This window comes from Octopus sinensis, linkage group LG1 (assembly GCF_006345805.1).
Source record: "Octopus sinensis linkage group LG1, ASM634580v1, whole genome shotgun sequence".
NCBI lineage: Eukaryota > Metazoa > Mollusca > Cephalopoda > Octopoda > Octopodidae > Octopus > Octopus sinensis.
The window spans coordinates 61,386,907-61,400,505 of NC_042997.1; the positions used below are offsets into that span (position 1 = coordinate 61,386,907).

The 13,599-nt window shown below is 33.1% G+C and overlaps 2 protein-coding genes across 8 annotated transcripts in view; one reads left to right on the top strand and one right to left on the bottom strand.

Annotated features, from left to right (window-relative positions):
- LOC115211016 (potassium channel subfamily T member 2-like) overlaps window positions 1–13,599 on the bottom strand; it is a 752,122-nt gene that overhangs the window by 644,664 nt on the left and 93,859 nt on the right. The gene's annotated exons all lie outside the window — the stretch shown is intronic.
- The window catches only part of LOC115211004 (glycosaminoglycan xylosylkinase-like), a 411,994-nt gene that overhangs the window by 217,655 nt on the left and 180,740 nt on the right, over window positions 1–13,599 (top strand). The window lies entirely within an intron of this gene.

Below are 13,599 nucleotides of genomic sequence, written 5' to 3' on the forward strand. Positions count from 1 at the left end.
CATCCTCAAATCCAGATCTTTTGAGATTACTGCATGATACTTAGCAAGAAATTCTTCAAGAGAATATTCGTCATCTGATCAGTAGCATGCCTAATAGGATCCTTGCATTGAAAAATGCAATGGGAATGTCTACTAAATATTAGATATTCATTTTTTATTAATTATAATAAATAATTATAATAAATAATTTGAATGTATAATTTCAAATTTAAATAAATTTTTACAATGACAAGGGTGTCTATTTACTTCTGTTATGTCTGTATATATTATATGTGTATGTATCCATGATATTTCCTCCCTCCAGTTGTAGAGATTTAATGTTCCTCTGGCCGTTTGGGTCTGACATGTTGCCTATACAGCTAACCACTTTACAAGTGTGAAACCAATAGTTGTGCTCTGACTGGCCATAACTACCAACCTTCTATAAACACATACATACACACACACATTTTCATATAAGCACAATTGCATTCTGAAACATATATTTGTATGTGTATGTTATCATTATCATCATCGTTTTAACATCCACTTTTCTATGCTTGCATGGTTCAGATGGAATTCTTTGAAACAATTATTTCCCCGTGGTTAGATGTGTTTTTTTTTCCATAGAAGACCAAAAACAAATGATACAAATTGTAATGCTCGTTTACAAATATGAAACAATATCAAGACTGGAAAACACAAACATACACACATATGACTGTGTGTGTATGCATGTGTGTTTGCATTCCCTTGTCCACTCAGATTGCTTTAGTTAGCCTGTAGCTATAGTAGAAAATACTTGCCTAAGATGCTGTGCTGAGCAACTGGACCTGAAACAATGTGGTTGGAAAGCAAACTTCATAACCATACAGTCATACTTCACCTGTGTGTGTGTATTTGTGGTGTTTGCATATCTCTACAACATTCTTGCTATGATATTTGTAATGTACTCTTAGCTGATTTGCTCTGATTGAGTAAGACTAGTATGATTAAGATCACTTCCTCTCTGTTCCTTTTTCTCATTCAAAACCATAAGCCATAACATACTTGATATCATGACTGAGTTACACGCTAAAACTAAATGATTTGAAAATCACAGTTGCCCCTCATTGCTCAGAGCCTATATCCACAAACCAATCAAATATTGCCTTAATGCTCAATAATGAGATCACTAAGTAAACTCTGTCTAAAACTAGCATCTTCAGTCTCCTTGAGTCACTCAGCCTTGTCAGAATTTACAGCAAAAGACCTGATGGAATAACCATGTTTTACTGGAAGTTGGAAAAAAAACCTGATATGGATGCCACTGTTTTTTTATATACATTTACTAGATGTAGGTATGTGGCTTATAGGTTAGGGTATTCGACCCATGATCGTACGGTTATGAGTTCGATATTCTTGGTGGTGTGTTGTGTCCTTGGGTGCTCTATTTCACATTGCTCAAGTCCACTCAGCTAGCAGAAATGAGTAGTACATGTATTTCAAAGGGCCAGCCTTATCACATTGTGTCATGCTGATTCTCCTTGAGAACTACATGAAAGCTATGTGTGTCTGTCTAGTGCTCAGCTACTTGCATATTAATTTAACGTGCAGGCTGTTCCTTTGATAGGATTAACTGGGACCCTCATCATTTATGGCCAGTAGATAACACCATCTTTGATTCATCAGTGTTAATGAAAGCAGAAGTTAATGGTTTCAAGTTTTGGCACAAGGCCAGCAATTTTAGGGGAGAGGTTAAGTTAATTACTTTGACCCCAGTGTTGAACTGGTATTTATTTTATTGACCTCGAAAGGATGAAAGTACTGCTGACCTCAGCTGTATTTGAACACAGTTTGTGATGAGTTGGAAGAAATGCTGCTAAGCATTTTGTCCTGCATGCTAACAATTTTGCTAGCTTGCCACCTTATGAAAACAGGAGCTAATAAAGGCAATAATTATAACAGCCTGACTTACAATTATCTTTTTCAGTTGGTACTCTGAAGTCAAGCTGAGTTAACTTTTTCCCTTAACACTAACAATATTTTGAACTTGCAGTTAAAATAGCCAGGGCAACCATAAAGACACAGAAGAATAATTAATTCCAAAAGAAAATTTCCATTTCCATAATAAGGAGCAATTCCATTAGTGTAGTGTTTTCAAGTGTTACTTAGCTTCTTATATAGTAATGATCTTCTCTTTATAGATTACACAGCATGTTTTTTTTTTGTTTGTTTTTTTTTTCTAGAAAGAGTTAAATGAAACATATATATGATCTATCCACATCGTGTGAACTATTCTGAAGTCATTCTGAAATGAAATTCTGTAAGAGGAGTTTTAAATTAAATATGTCAAAACATTAACAACTCTTTCAGTAAAACTGAATGATGCTTGAAGGAAGATTTTTTAATATCATGTCACCATCATTAAAAAGGAAAATGTATGTATGGATGTATGGATGGATGGATGCATGCATGTCTGTCCGTATGTATTTATGTATATATGTATGTATGCATGCATGTATGTATGTATGTATGCATGTATGCCTGTCTATGTATTTAAGTATATATGTATGTATGCATGCATGTCTGTCCGTATGTATGTATGTATGTATGTATATCCATTCATATGTATGTATGTATGAATGAATGATAAAGAATTATCTGTGTTATTGTCTTTACGTCATGGAAACAATGACAAATAGGTAAACTTGTCAGAATTTAATTAAATAAATAACTTTATCATAATAAAGTTGGTGTTTGGAACAAAGAGGTTTCAATAAAGAATTTACTTTAAATACAAACTTCTTAAACAAAAGGTTTCTATCAAAAAAAAGTTGAGTGATTTTGGCTACCATATTGATCATGTCAAACAGTTACATAGAAGCTTTTTTGTTGAAATCAATAAACATATTCAGGAGCAAATTTGGAACAAAAGATTAAGTATATTGTTTTTAAATTAGAGGATTTAGGTATAGTATTTTTGTTAAAATGGAGGTAAATAATGTTGTGAGGTTTAAACTGCTTGTCAAGATTTAGAAAAATCTCCATGTATATTAACATAGAGCAGTTGTTCTTAATAAGAACTGTAGCATCACTTTGGAGCATTGTGAGCTCACAAGGGGGTACTATGTTTAAATGGGTCACCTTTACCTTTTACTTGTTTCAATCACTGAAGTGTGGCTATGCTGAGGCACTGCCTTGAAGGGCTTAGTTGTACAAGTTGACCTCAGTACTCATTTTTTATGTTTGGTACTTATACTATCATTCTCTTTTGTTGAACCACTAAGTAAGTAAGACATAAACAAACCAACACTGGTATGGGGAACACACACACACACACACACACACACACACACATTCAAGTAAATTCCACACACCTGCCTACCAAATTCACTCATACGGTATTAGTTGGCCAGACGCTATAGTGGAAGACACTTACTTAAGAAGCCATGCCATGAGACTGAACTCAAAACCACATGGTTTCAAATCAAGCTTTCTAACCACACCTGTCTATACCTATACCATGTCTATACCTATGAGAATTTTCTTAGAAATAAAATATTTACAGTAAGTATAATTCTTACATTCTAAACATATTTCCAAGAAAATTTTTGTCAGGATTAAAATATGAATAAGATATTGTGTTACTAGTGAGAAGAAATATGATTGATGATGCACCTAAGTCTAATACAATTTTATATAATTCTTTGTCTGCTTCAATAATCTTCATTAAAATTTAACGTAGGAGGCACTAGTTCATGCTAATATCTAAAAGAGGCTGTTAGAAAATAAGAATAATAAACCTCTACATAAATTGAAATAATTTCCTTTCCTGCAAAACTTTAGAATGAACATTTGTAAAACATCATTCTGAGAAGGAAGTAGGTGCAATGAGCTATGTACAAAAGACTGAAAACCACTGACGTAGAGCTGAAGTCACAAGGATAATAAAGATGACGAATTAGTAAGTAGACTTATTGGGTGACTTATTGTTACAAAGTTATTTGAAAGAAATAAATAGTTATTGACAATTTAGTTATCAATGCACTAGAAAGTATAGTTTCATACCTTTTACATAAGATGTCATATTGATTTTGTTTTTCATTGCATAAAACTGCATTTGTAACTCGATATTGTTCATTGTTCAAATTTTTATACCAATTGAATATACATGTCAATGTTCAGTTATAGTTTAATACAGTCTCCTGCCAAAAGAATTGTTTATTTCATCAATGATTAATGCAGATTTTCTTCTTTTTTGTTTTTCATCTAAATGTGAATGTCTTTTTGCATTGTTTATACCGAAATGAAAGTGGGTACTTATCTACTTTTGTTATGTTACTGAACACTTACTAAACCAGATAAGTTAGCTATGATGTAAAATACCATACAATAGGTGCCAAATAGTTTTTCTTACAAATCATGACAATATCATATACAGAGACCAAAACTTTCAAATATTCATTGTTAGGAATTCTTTTCTACAAAAGATACTAATAAAATAAGTATCATCATCATCATCATCATTGTTTAATGTCCAATGATGAAAGTTTTGGTCTCTGTATATGAGGTCTTAAAAATTAAGTATTGCAATTTATTTGTTTCACTAAGCCCTTCAAGGTGGAGCAATCCAAAGATTGAAACAACTAAAAGATGAGAGGCTTATCTGTAGAAAGCTGGCAATGATTTTGTATGGTGATGATGATGATGATGGTTCTGTGTAATATTCACTATGTTTTTGAGACTAATACTTGATTCACTAATAGTTCTGAGGTTGATGTTCTGTCTATTATTATTATATCTGGGGGCCAGTGCTTTCAATCTATCCTTTTATCCTTTATTTAATTTACTCTTTTAAGTGTGTTAGATCAGAGCACTGACCTAACACCACCATCAGCAATAACAAAAGCAGTGAGCCAGTGAGGGATCTTCTATACAGTAACTTGACCTGTTAGAAATAACCAAATGTTTTTCAAATTTTAAGCCACTGCCTTAAAAGAGGAAAGACAAGACCTGCATACACTAAAAGATAAGGTGGTCATGGCTTGAATGCTACCTTGGATGAACTTGCTTCAGATATTACTTATGTGTTAAACAACAACAATAACAAGAACTATAGCAATGACAAGTGATACCCAGATACATGACAGACTGTTGTAACTGAGAATTGTTAAAATTCCTAGGCTGCCTGTGTCACTCTACAAGGTGGTCAATTATGAAATTTATCAAAATTCAGTCATCCACGTAGTCTAGCTTTTAGTTACAATATATTCTAAGAGTTGCCTAGAAAACCACTGCTGTATTCTTTTAAAAATTTACCTTGAAGTTGTTAAGTTTATGTTGGTTTGTAGTTTCTCCATTGGTCTATAGGTCTGATGGGCTTTTATATTTTTGTTTTCTACATTAGGTTTTTTTTATGTTTATGTCTCATTTTGTTTTCATTTTTTCATAGTGGCATGGTTTGAACGATACTTTTTGAGGCAGTGTTTTAAAGCCAGATGTCTTTTCTGGTGTATAATGTATCTATTAGAAAATAACTGGGAAGCCTAAATATATATAAATATTTCAACCTAGGAATGAATATCATCATTTAATGTCTATTTTCCATGCTGGCATGGGGTTGGATGGTTTAACAGAACTGATCAGCTGAAGAACTGCCTGGACTCCATGTCTGTTTTGGCACAGTTTCTATGGCTAGATGCTCTTTCTAATGCCAACCTCTTTATAGATTGTACTGGATGCCTTCATGCAGCACCAGTATGGGTGCTTTTTACAGGGTATCAGATTAGGATCGTTTAGTTGAAGTGGGATGCAGGAATCATGCCTGTATGCAAGGATGACCACACTTCTTGATGCAACTATCTTCATTCATATGCATTATGTGAACATACCAGTGCAGTCTTCTCTCTTGCACCTTACATCTGATGCCTTATATACCCTGTTTTCCTTTCATATCACTTACACTCTGTTGTATATGCACATTGACATTAACCAACCAGCAGAGCGTACTGGCTTAATTTCTTTGAAGCAGTTGCTTGTCCTCAGAAGTCACAGCCCATGGCTCACTGCCATGTACCAATGTATAAAATAAGACACCTAGGTACAATAAGAGACTAGATTGCTCAAAATAATATAGTATTAAAAGAATGACGAAGATATTAATGTGGAAATAATGTAAAGTTATTAATCAAAAACCTGTTACCTGAATGTTTTGAATAAGTGTTGTATTTTTAATGCCAACAAGTGCAAATGGTTACATTGACAGGGTGTCAGAGTACTTGCTGAAGAGTTGCTTGTTCACTGCATCTGTAACCTGGTTACTTAGTACCCAGTGACTCAATCAACCTAGGTGAGGACAAGTAACAGCATGATAGAGTTAGTTCCCTGGTGTAATCATTATTATCAGCAGCAGCACTGTAAAAGTGGCCTCTTTTATGAACTTAAGGTTGCACTGAGTGTAGGCCTTCCTATTGATGAAAAGTCTGAGCAACAGACAGATAGAGAGACATTTGTTTACTATGCTTCCAGATACACATAGCATGAAGACAGTCTTTACTGTATCCTCCTCTAACCCATCTGGTTGTGGAACTTACCCAAGGGAACTATAAACTAAGCTCTGGTCCCATGAAATTTAGTTTTTGACCATTTAATGCTGCCAACTAAATTCCAGTTTTATGAGGATGTTTGACTTCTGCTATTAGGGTTATCATCATCAGCAGCAGCACAATCAATTCCTGCTACCTCCATTATCATTATTATTACCATCATCAAAGCTAGTACTAAGACTATTATAATCACTGTTAATGATGATAATGATGATGATAAACTTTAAGCCAAAATCCTTTAAAAGTACAATGTTTATGAAGTTATGGCATTGCTACTACTACTACTGTTCTTTTAAAGATAATTTACTAGGATAAGGAAGTCAATCTCCATAATCTTGGTCTTTCTTTCAGGTTGGAGAAAATGATGTAGTTGATGTTCAGTCTGGAGTTCTGTTTTGTCTATTGGGAAAATTAAGGAAGATATGGAGTTCTGGAAGGTTACAGTTTTGAGGAAGAAGGATTAGAGATTTCATGTGAGAGATAGTATGAATGATAAGAATATGATTAGCTTTATTACTACTTTTTCTGATACTTCTACTAATAGTTTCTGGTATAGAGGAGCAGTTGATTAAATCAATCCCAGTACTTTGTATTATCAGCATGAAAAATGAAAGGCAAAGTTGACGGTGAGATTTGAACTCAGCATATAAAGTGCTGGAAGAAATACTGCAATCTTAGGCTTAGAAACATATTGTTGATGTGCATGACAAAGATGAATGTACTTCTATTGATATTAAATGTCAAATGGTGTATGCCAGAGAGAAAAAGTTGGTTCCTGAGGGTGTCAGATGTGGATTGCAGAAATATGAGAATAAGCTTGAGAAAAAGATAAATAGCAGATATACTGTTGAAAGTTTGTTCAACCCATGTTGTTGATAAAGATGGTGGTTTTATATTTTTACCTTTTTTTCTGAACTAAGATTAACCCTTTCATAACCATATTTCTTATAAAATACACTGCATTGCAATTAATTTTGAAAATAATCAAAAGAGTTGAAGGAACTTAGTAAACAAAACTAATTTATGTTATTAAGTGAGTATTAGAACATAATACAAATTTATAATAGAAGTTTTTAATCTAAGTATGAAAATTTTAAAATGAGAGGTTTTGCAGCATAGATCTTGAAAGAGTTTCAAAGGAAGTTCATATCAAACTGATTAATCCTTTTGATTCCAACCTGCTTAAGATTGCAGGGTCTATGATTATAAACTGCCATCAAAATTTCATGTTAATTTGTGTTCTGAACACCACTTTCATAATGATAAAGTTACTTCAGTAAATTCTTCATTATTTTCAAAATTCATTGAAACAAGGCAGTGTATTCTATCAGAAATATGGTACCAATAGTGTTAAGCATCTTACTTAACTATATATTTTGCAAGACGTAAGATATATCAGGACTGAAGAGTGTAGCCATAAGTGCTGCATCCTAGCAAATTTGTTGAAAGGTGGATGACAGTAACATGCAGTGTCCAAGTGAACAGACTGGCTGTAAGCATGTCGCTTTCTTTTAGAGAAATTTTCTTTTTATCATTTATTGTTTACTTGTTTCAGTCATTAGACAGTGTTCCATGCTGGAGCATCACCATGACAGGTTTAGTTAAACAAATTAAGCTCAGTAGTTATGTTTATTTCAAGTCTGGTATTTTATTTGGCTCTTTTACAAAGTTGCTAAGTTACAGAGACATAAACAAAATGTCAGAAAGCACACACATGCACAAACACACACACACATACGCACACACACACACACACACACACACACACACACAAATGCCTGCAAAGTTTCCATGTACAAAATTCTTTCACATGGCTTGGTTGGTCCAGGTCTATTGTAGAAGACACTTGCCCAAGGTTCTGTATAGTGCAACTGAACCTAAAATCATATGATTGCAAAGAAAGCTTCTTAACCACATGCCTTTATTTTTTGCTTTTGTTATTTCTCTTCCTTACATGATTTTTTTAAAATGTAAACTCAGATTGTATCTTCTTGTACTGTCTTTGACCTTGGGCTATCAGAATCATTAACATGCCAAGCAAAATGCCTAGTGGCATACATCTGTCTTTACATTCTGGGTTCAAATGCCACTGGGGTCAACTTTGCCTTTCATTCTTTTGAAGTTGATAAAATAAGTACCAGTTGAGCATTGGGGTCGACTTAACTGACTTAGTCCCTCCCTCAAAATTGCTGGCCTCGTGCTAAAATTTGAAACTGAGTTGACAGAATCATTAGCATGGTGGATAAAATGCTTAGCAGCATTTCAAAGCATTTCATCCATATTTACGTTCTATGTCCAAATTCCACCAAAGTTGGCTTTGCCTTTCATCCTTTTAAGGGTCAATAAAATAAGTTCCAGTTGAACACTGGGGTCGATGTAATCAGCTTAACCCCTCCTCTGAAATTGCTGGCCAAAGTTTGAAATCATCACCATCATCATCAGTTAATGTCTGTCTTCCATGCTGGCATGTATTGGGTTGTTTGACAAGAGCCAGCCAGATAGAAGACTACACCAGATTACTGTATCTGTTTTGGCATGGTTTTATGGCTGGATGCCCTTCCTAAAACCAACCATCCCATAGAGAGGACTAAGTGCTTTTTATGTGGCACCAGCACAGGCGAAGTCAGTTTTGGCATGGTTTTTACAGTTGGATGCCCTTCCAAATGCCAACCACTTCACAGTGTGAACTGGATACTTTTTAAAATATGATTATAACTGTTCAACCCAGCAGATTTTGTATTTTCTCTGGTTGCAAAGTTCTCAGGCTCATCCACCTCATTATAACACCTTTTTTCTTTTTTCTTTTTAATTCTTTGACGTATAAAATCACATTTGCTTAAAATATCTTGCATTGATTTCTTTTTATGCATCTGTGGTGTATGTGCATGTGTATAGATTTGTGTGCAAGACATATATACATACAACATGTGCATACACAGACATACTTTCTTAGGCTTGCACTACACTTCAGTGCTTCTTCCTTTTTCAGCTAGATCAAATTAAACTTTTAACATATTCCTATAACCATATTCAGCTTCTTCACATGGGTATATATATGTATAATTCATATATTATATCACTTGTATAATGCATATTATATATATATATATGTATATGCATATATGCATATGTACATATATGTATATGTATATATATATATATATATATATATATATGTATTTTTTTCTTTTTCAGAGTGATGAAGATCAATAGACTTAGACTTAATAACCTACCACAATATTCTACATTTTCAAAGATTTATTCTTTTGATTTCTTCTGTGTTGTTTCTCTTGTCTACAACCTTGGAAATGAAAATCGAGAAATGTCTACCTTTCTATTTTAGTTTTGTTTTGTGCACCTACGCATACATTTTTCAGCATTACTACAAATTATTTGAATTTGATACTCTATGCTCTTCTTTTATCTGTTTTCTTTATTATTTCATTAGTAAGCAAACATGAATTCAATGTATCAACTGTCTTCTTTTTTATCTTCATTTTTTGGTAACCATATATGGTATCCTATGAAGTAGACATCACTTTTGGGTAAAAACTGAAAGAATTTTGAGAATACAGAATATGCTGACTTATGAAGTAGTAGTTTGTATTATTTAGTTTTATCTAATTCATTGACTTCCAATGTAACCAGATCTAACGAGGCTTTCAAGTTATCTAAAATTATCTCTAATATATATTATAGCCTGGAAAACAGATAGTCAATAGCTGTCAATAAAGGTACAAAAAATATTAATAAAGATATTATTGACTTCAGAGCTATCTTATGATAATAGACAGCTAGGTACATTGATTTGTTTAAAGAACAATCTGCTGCTAGCTATGGCAACCTATGTGATTGCCATCTTGTGATAATGGGACAGCAAAAAATTTGGTAATGATATCATTCAAATATAATGATAGTATTGATAACTGAAAGGCTTTCTAAATTAATAGCATTCATAGTTTATTTTCTAAGTACACAAGCTCTTTATGTGAAGCAAAACAACTCTATTCAAGAAATTATTATGCAGCCACAATCAACCCCAACCGATTGCTTGATAGAAAATTATTCAGTTCCAAATAGGAAACTTCCAATTCCCTGCATGGGTGACTGCTGGTCTTCCATAAACAACTTTGCCCAGAATTGTGCCTCGGAAGATAACTTTCTAGGTGCTATCCTTTTCTGCACCAGTAGTGCCCCAGCTTGGCCACAGCCTAAAGGCTGAAATGTCAAAGTGGACAACATTAATAACACTCCAAAATTGAGAAAATAATTTAAACCAGCCTTATCCCTACATAAGAGGAAGTTTCCAAGAAGAGGCTTATCTCTATTGGCTGTTTAGCTCTGACTCCACTAAAAATGTTATCAAATCAATCCAATAATGAATGTTATGGACAAATCTTAATACATCTGTTCTATGCAAATGATTTTAAAAGATATACAGGAAACAATGTCAAGGTACATGGTCTAGTGGTTTTAGTGTTGCACTCATGATTGCAAGACCATGGTTTCAGTTCTTGGAGTGGGCAGTGTGTTGTGTTCTTGAGTAAAACCCTTAATTTCACATGACTCCAATCCACTCTGCTGTACATGGGTAACCCTGCAGTAGTCTGGCTTCCCATTCAAGAAGAATGGTGCCATCTCAGTCACTTATACACCATGGAAACTGGGCAGCCAACCATATGAGTTCTTGGACTTGAGGCAGTAATGTCCAGCAGTTACCTTTGCCTTACAAGAAACAGCACTAAGGTGAAGAACATATTAAAATGGTGTACTTGGATTCAACAGTTATTTAAAAAATAGTTATGGGATTTGTCAAGTAACAAAACTACTCTGAGAAGTGGCAAATTATATAAAACTCAAAATATCAAGTTATATTTTAGACTCTAAAACTAGAAAATTTGAACAAAATTATCAGTACACATACTAAAGTGTAGATGAAACTTTTGAGATATAGTAAAAAGCAGAAAATTAGAATAGAATTTTCTAGAAAACTCTAATATTAAAAGCTAATATTAAATATCAAAGGCAAATATAGAAATTAGGTTTAAGTTATTCAAGTTATAAATTATAGCTTTCATATTTTGAATTAGAAGTTAAGTGAATTGAAAATGGAAAAAGCAGAAAACTGCATATTGCTTCCTAAATTTACTGATTTAGATATGATATAACTTCTATGCATATATGAAAGAAGCCTAATACAAATAGAGAATACAGAGTAATCATAGTGTGTCTGTAAAATATTTTGAAGCAAACAGAAGTAAGTGAATAACTATTATAAGAGAATAAAAGACATTTTGTTATATAAAAGAAAACAATAATATACAAACTGAAGATTATTTCATATGGAAGACATCCCTTAATAATTTCCATGCCTACTACTGTTTATTAACTCAAAATCAATATATTCTCTCACCATAATCTGGCAAGTATTGATAAGAGTAAGCTTTATACTGATGAGGTCTAATGAAACTGAAACATGTCTAGATTTACTGTATTTGTCAGAGTTGCTTCTCTTCATATACACATGTTCAATTTTTGTTTTTTAATTTTTAATTTTAGAGTTGTTTTTTATCCTTTTTTGAAAGAAAAGGATCGTTTAATTATGCTGATATGACTGGTACTTTTTTTTTTTTGTTGATTCTTTAAGGATGAAAAACAAAGTTAATTTCAGCAGGATGTGAACTTTAAAAATAATGAGCTGTGATTAAGTACTGCAGGTTCTAATAATTTTGCCAATCCAGTGCCAATGATAATGATAATGATTCTTTACATTGGCATGATGCCTAATTGATATAGCATTATAGGGAAGTGAAAGTGGTGATGTTCATACATTTTAGAAAGGATATTTATTTATGTAATAACTGAAGTTCTAATGATAGCCATAAATACAGAACCATAAACATATAGATGCACCATTTATGGAATTTTGTGTCTATGCTATCACATTATAATTGAACTGAGAAAAAGAAGAGAGGCATTACTCTAACTGGAAATTTTCCAGGACCATAACCAATATGTCTAAGTTTAGCTTGCTCATATTGCTATTATTTTCTTTTTGTCTACATTTTATGACATTCATTTAATGCACATGCACACACACACACACACACACACATATATACCTGCATACATATCTACATACTTATGTTCATACGTATGTCCAGAGAGATAGGGAAAGAGGAAAGGAGTCGACTTCTTTAAAATATACATGGTGTGGAATTTATATTTGTTAGGAGTGATTTTATGTTTCTTTCCAGTGTGTTGTAGGGGAGTTTTTTGTTTTTCCTTTACTGTACAACTGACACCAAACAACTGTATATACTGTATGTTTATTTATATGTTTTAACATCCATTTTTCCGTGCCTACATGGGTTAGGCAAATACATATTGTGGAAAATACATACTGTTCTACAGCAAGATACTCTTCCAGCTGCTGTTGCATTTTTTTTCTCAAGTAAGGAAGTTATCGTTTCTTGTATTTGAAAACATAGACTGAATGGACAATGTATTAACAAAAAATGACAAGAGGGAACATCAACTCTAAGTCATGCAATCATGGAATCTAAACACAGATACCCTTAGATGTGCATACTCACATGTACACATACACAAGCATATGCCCACACATACACCAACACAGACACACACAAATATGTATATGTATGATGGACTTTGTATAGTGTAGGGGGTCAAGGAACGTTTTTAACCAATAACCCCAAAATAGATTTATTTACACCAACATTATCTGTTTGATTTGAAAGGAAGAAAATCATAGATTCTTTGAATTCAAAAGGTTTATTGACTCTATTTATAGGGAGAAGACAAGTATAAATATAAAGAGTATAAAACAAATGCATTAGAATAAATTAATAGCCTCATTATGAAACAAAAGGATTTTTCTGTAAACTTTTGCACTTCAGGTTTTGAAGAAATGATGTTGACAACACCTTAGTAACCAAATTGTTTGTAGTTCAAAATGGCATGACATCTCCTAGGCACATTCATTACGTTGGATAAATTCAGTGTTGCCAGA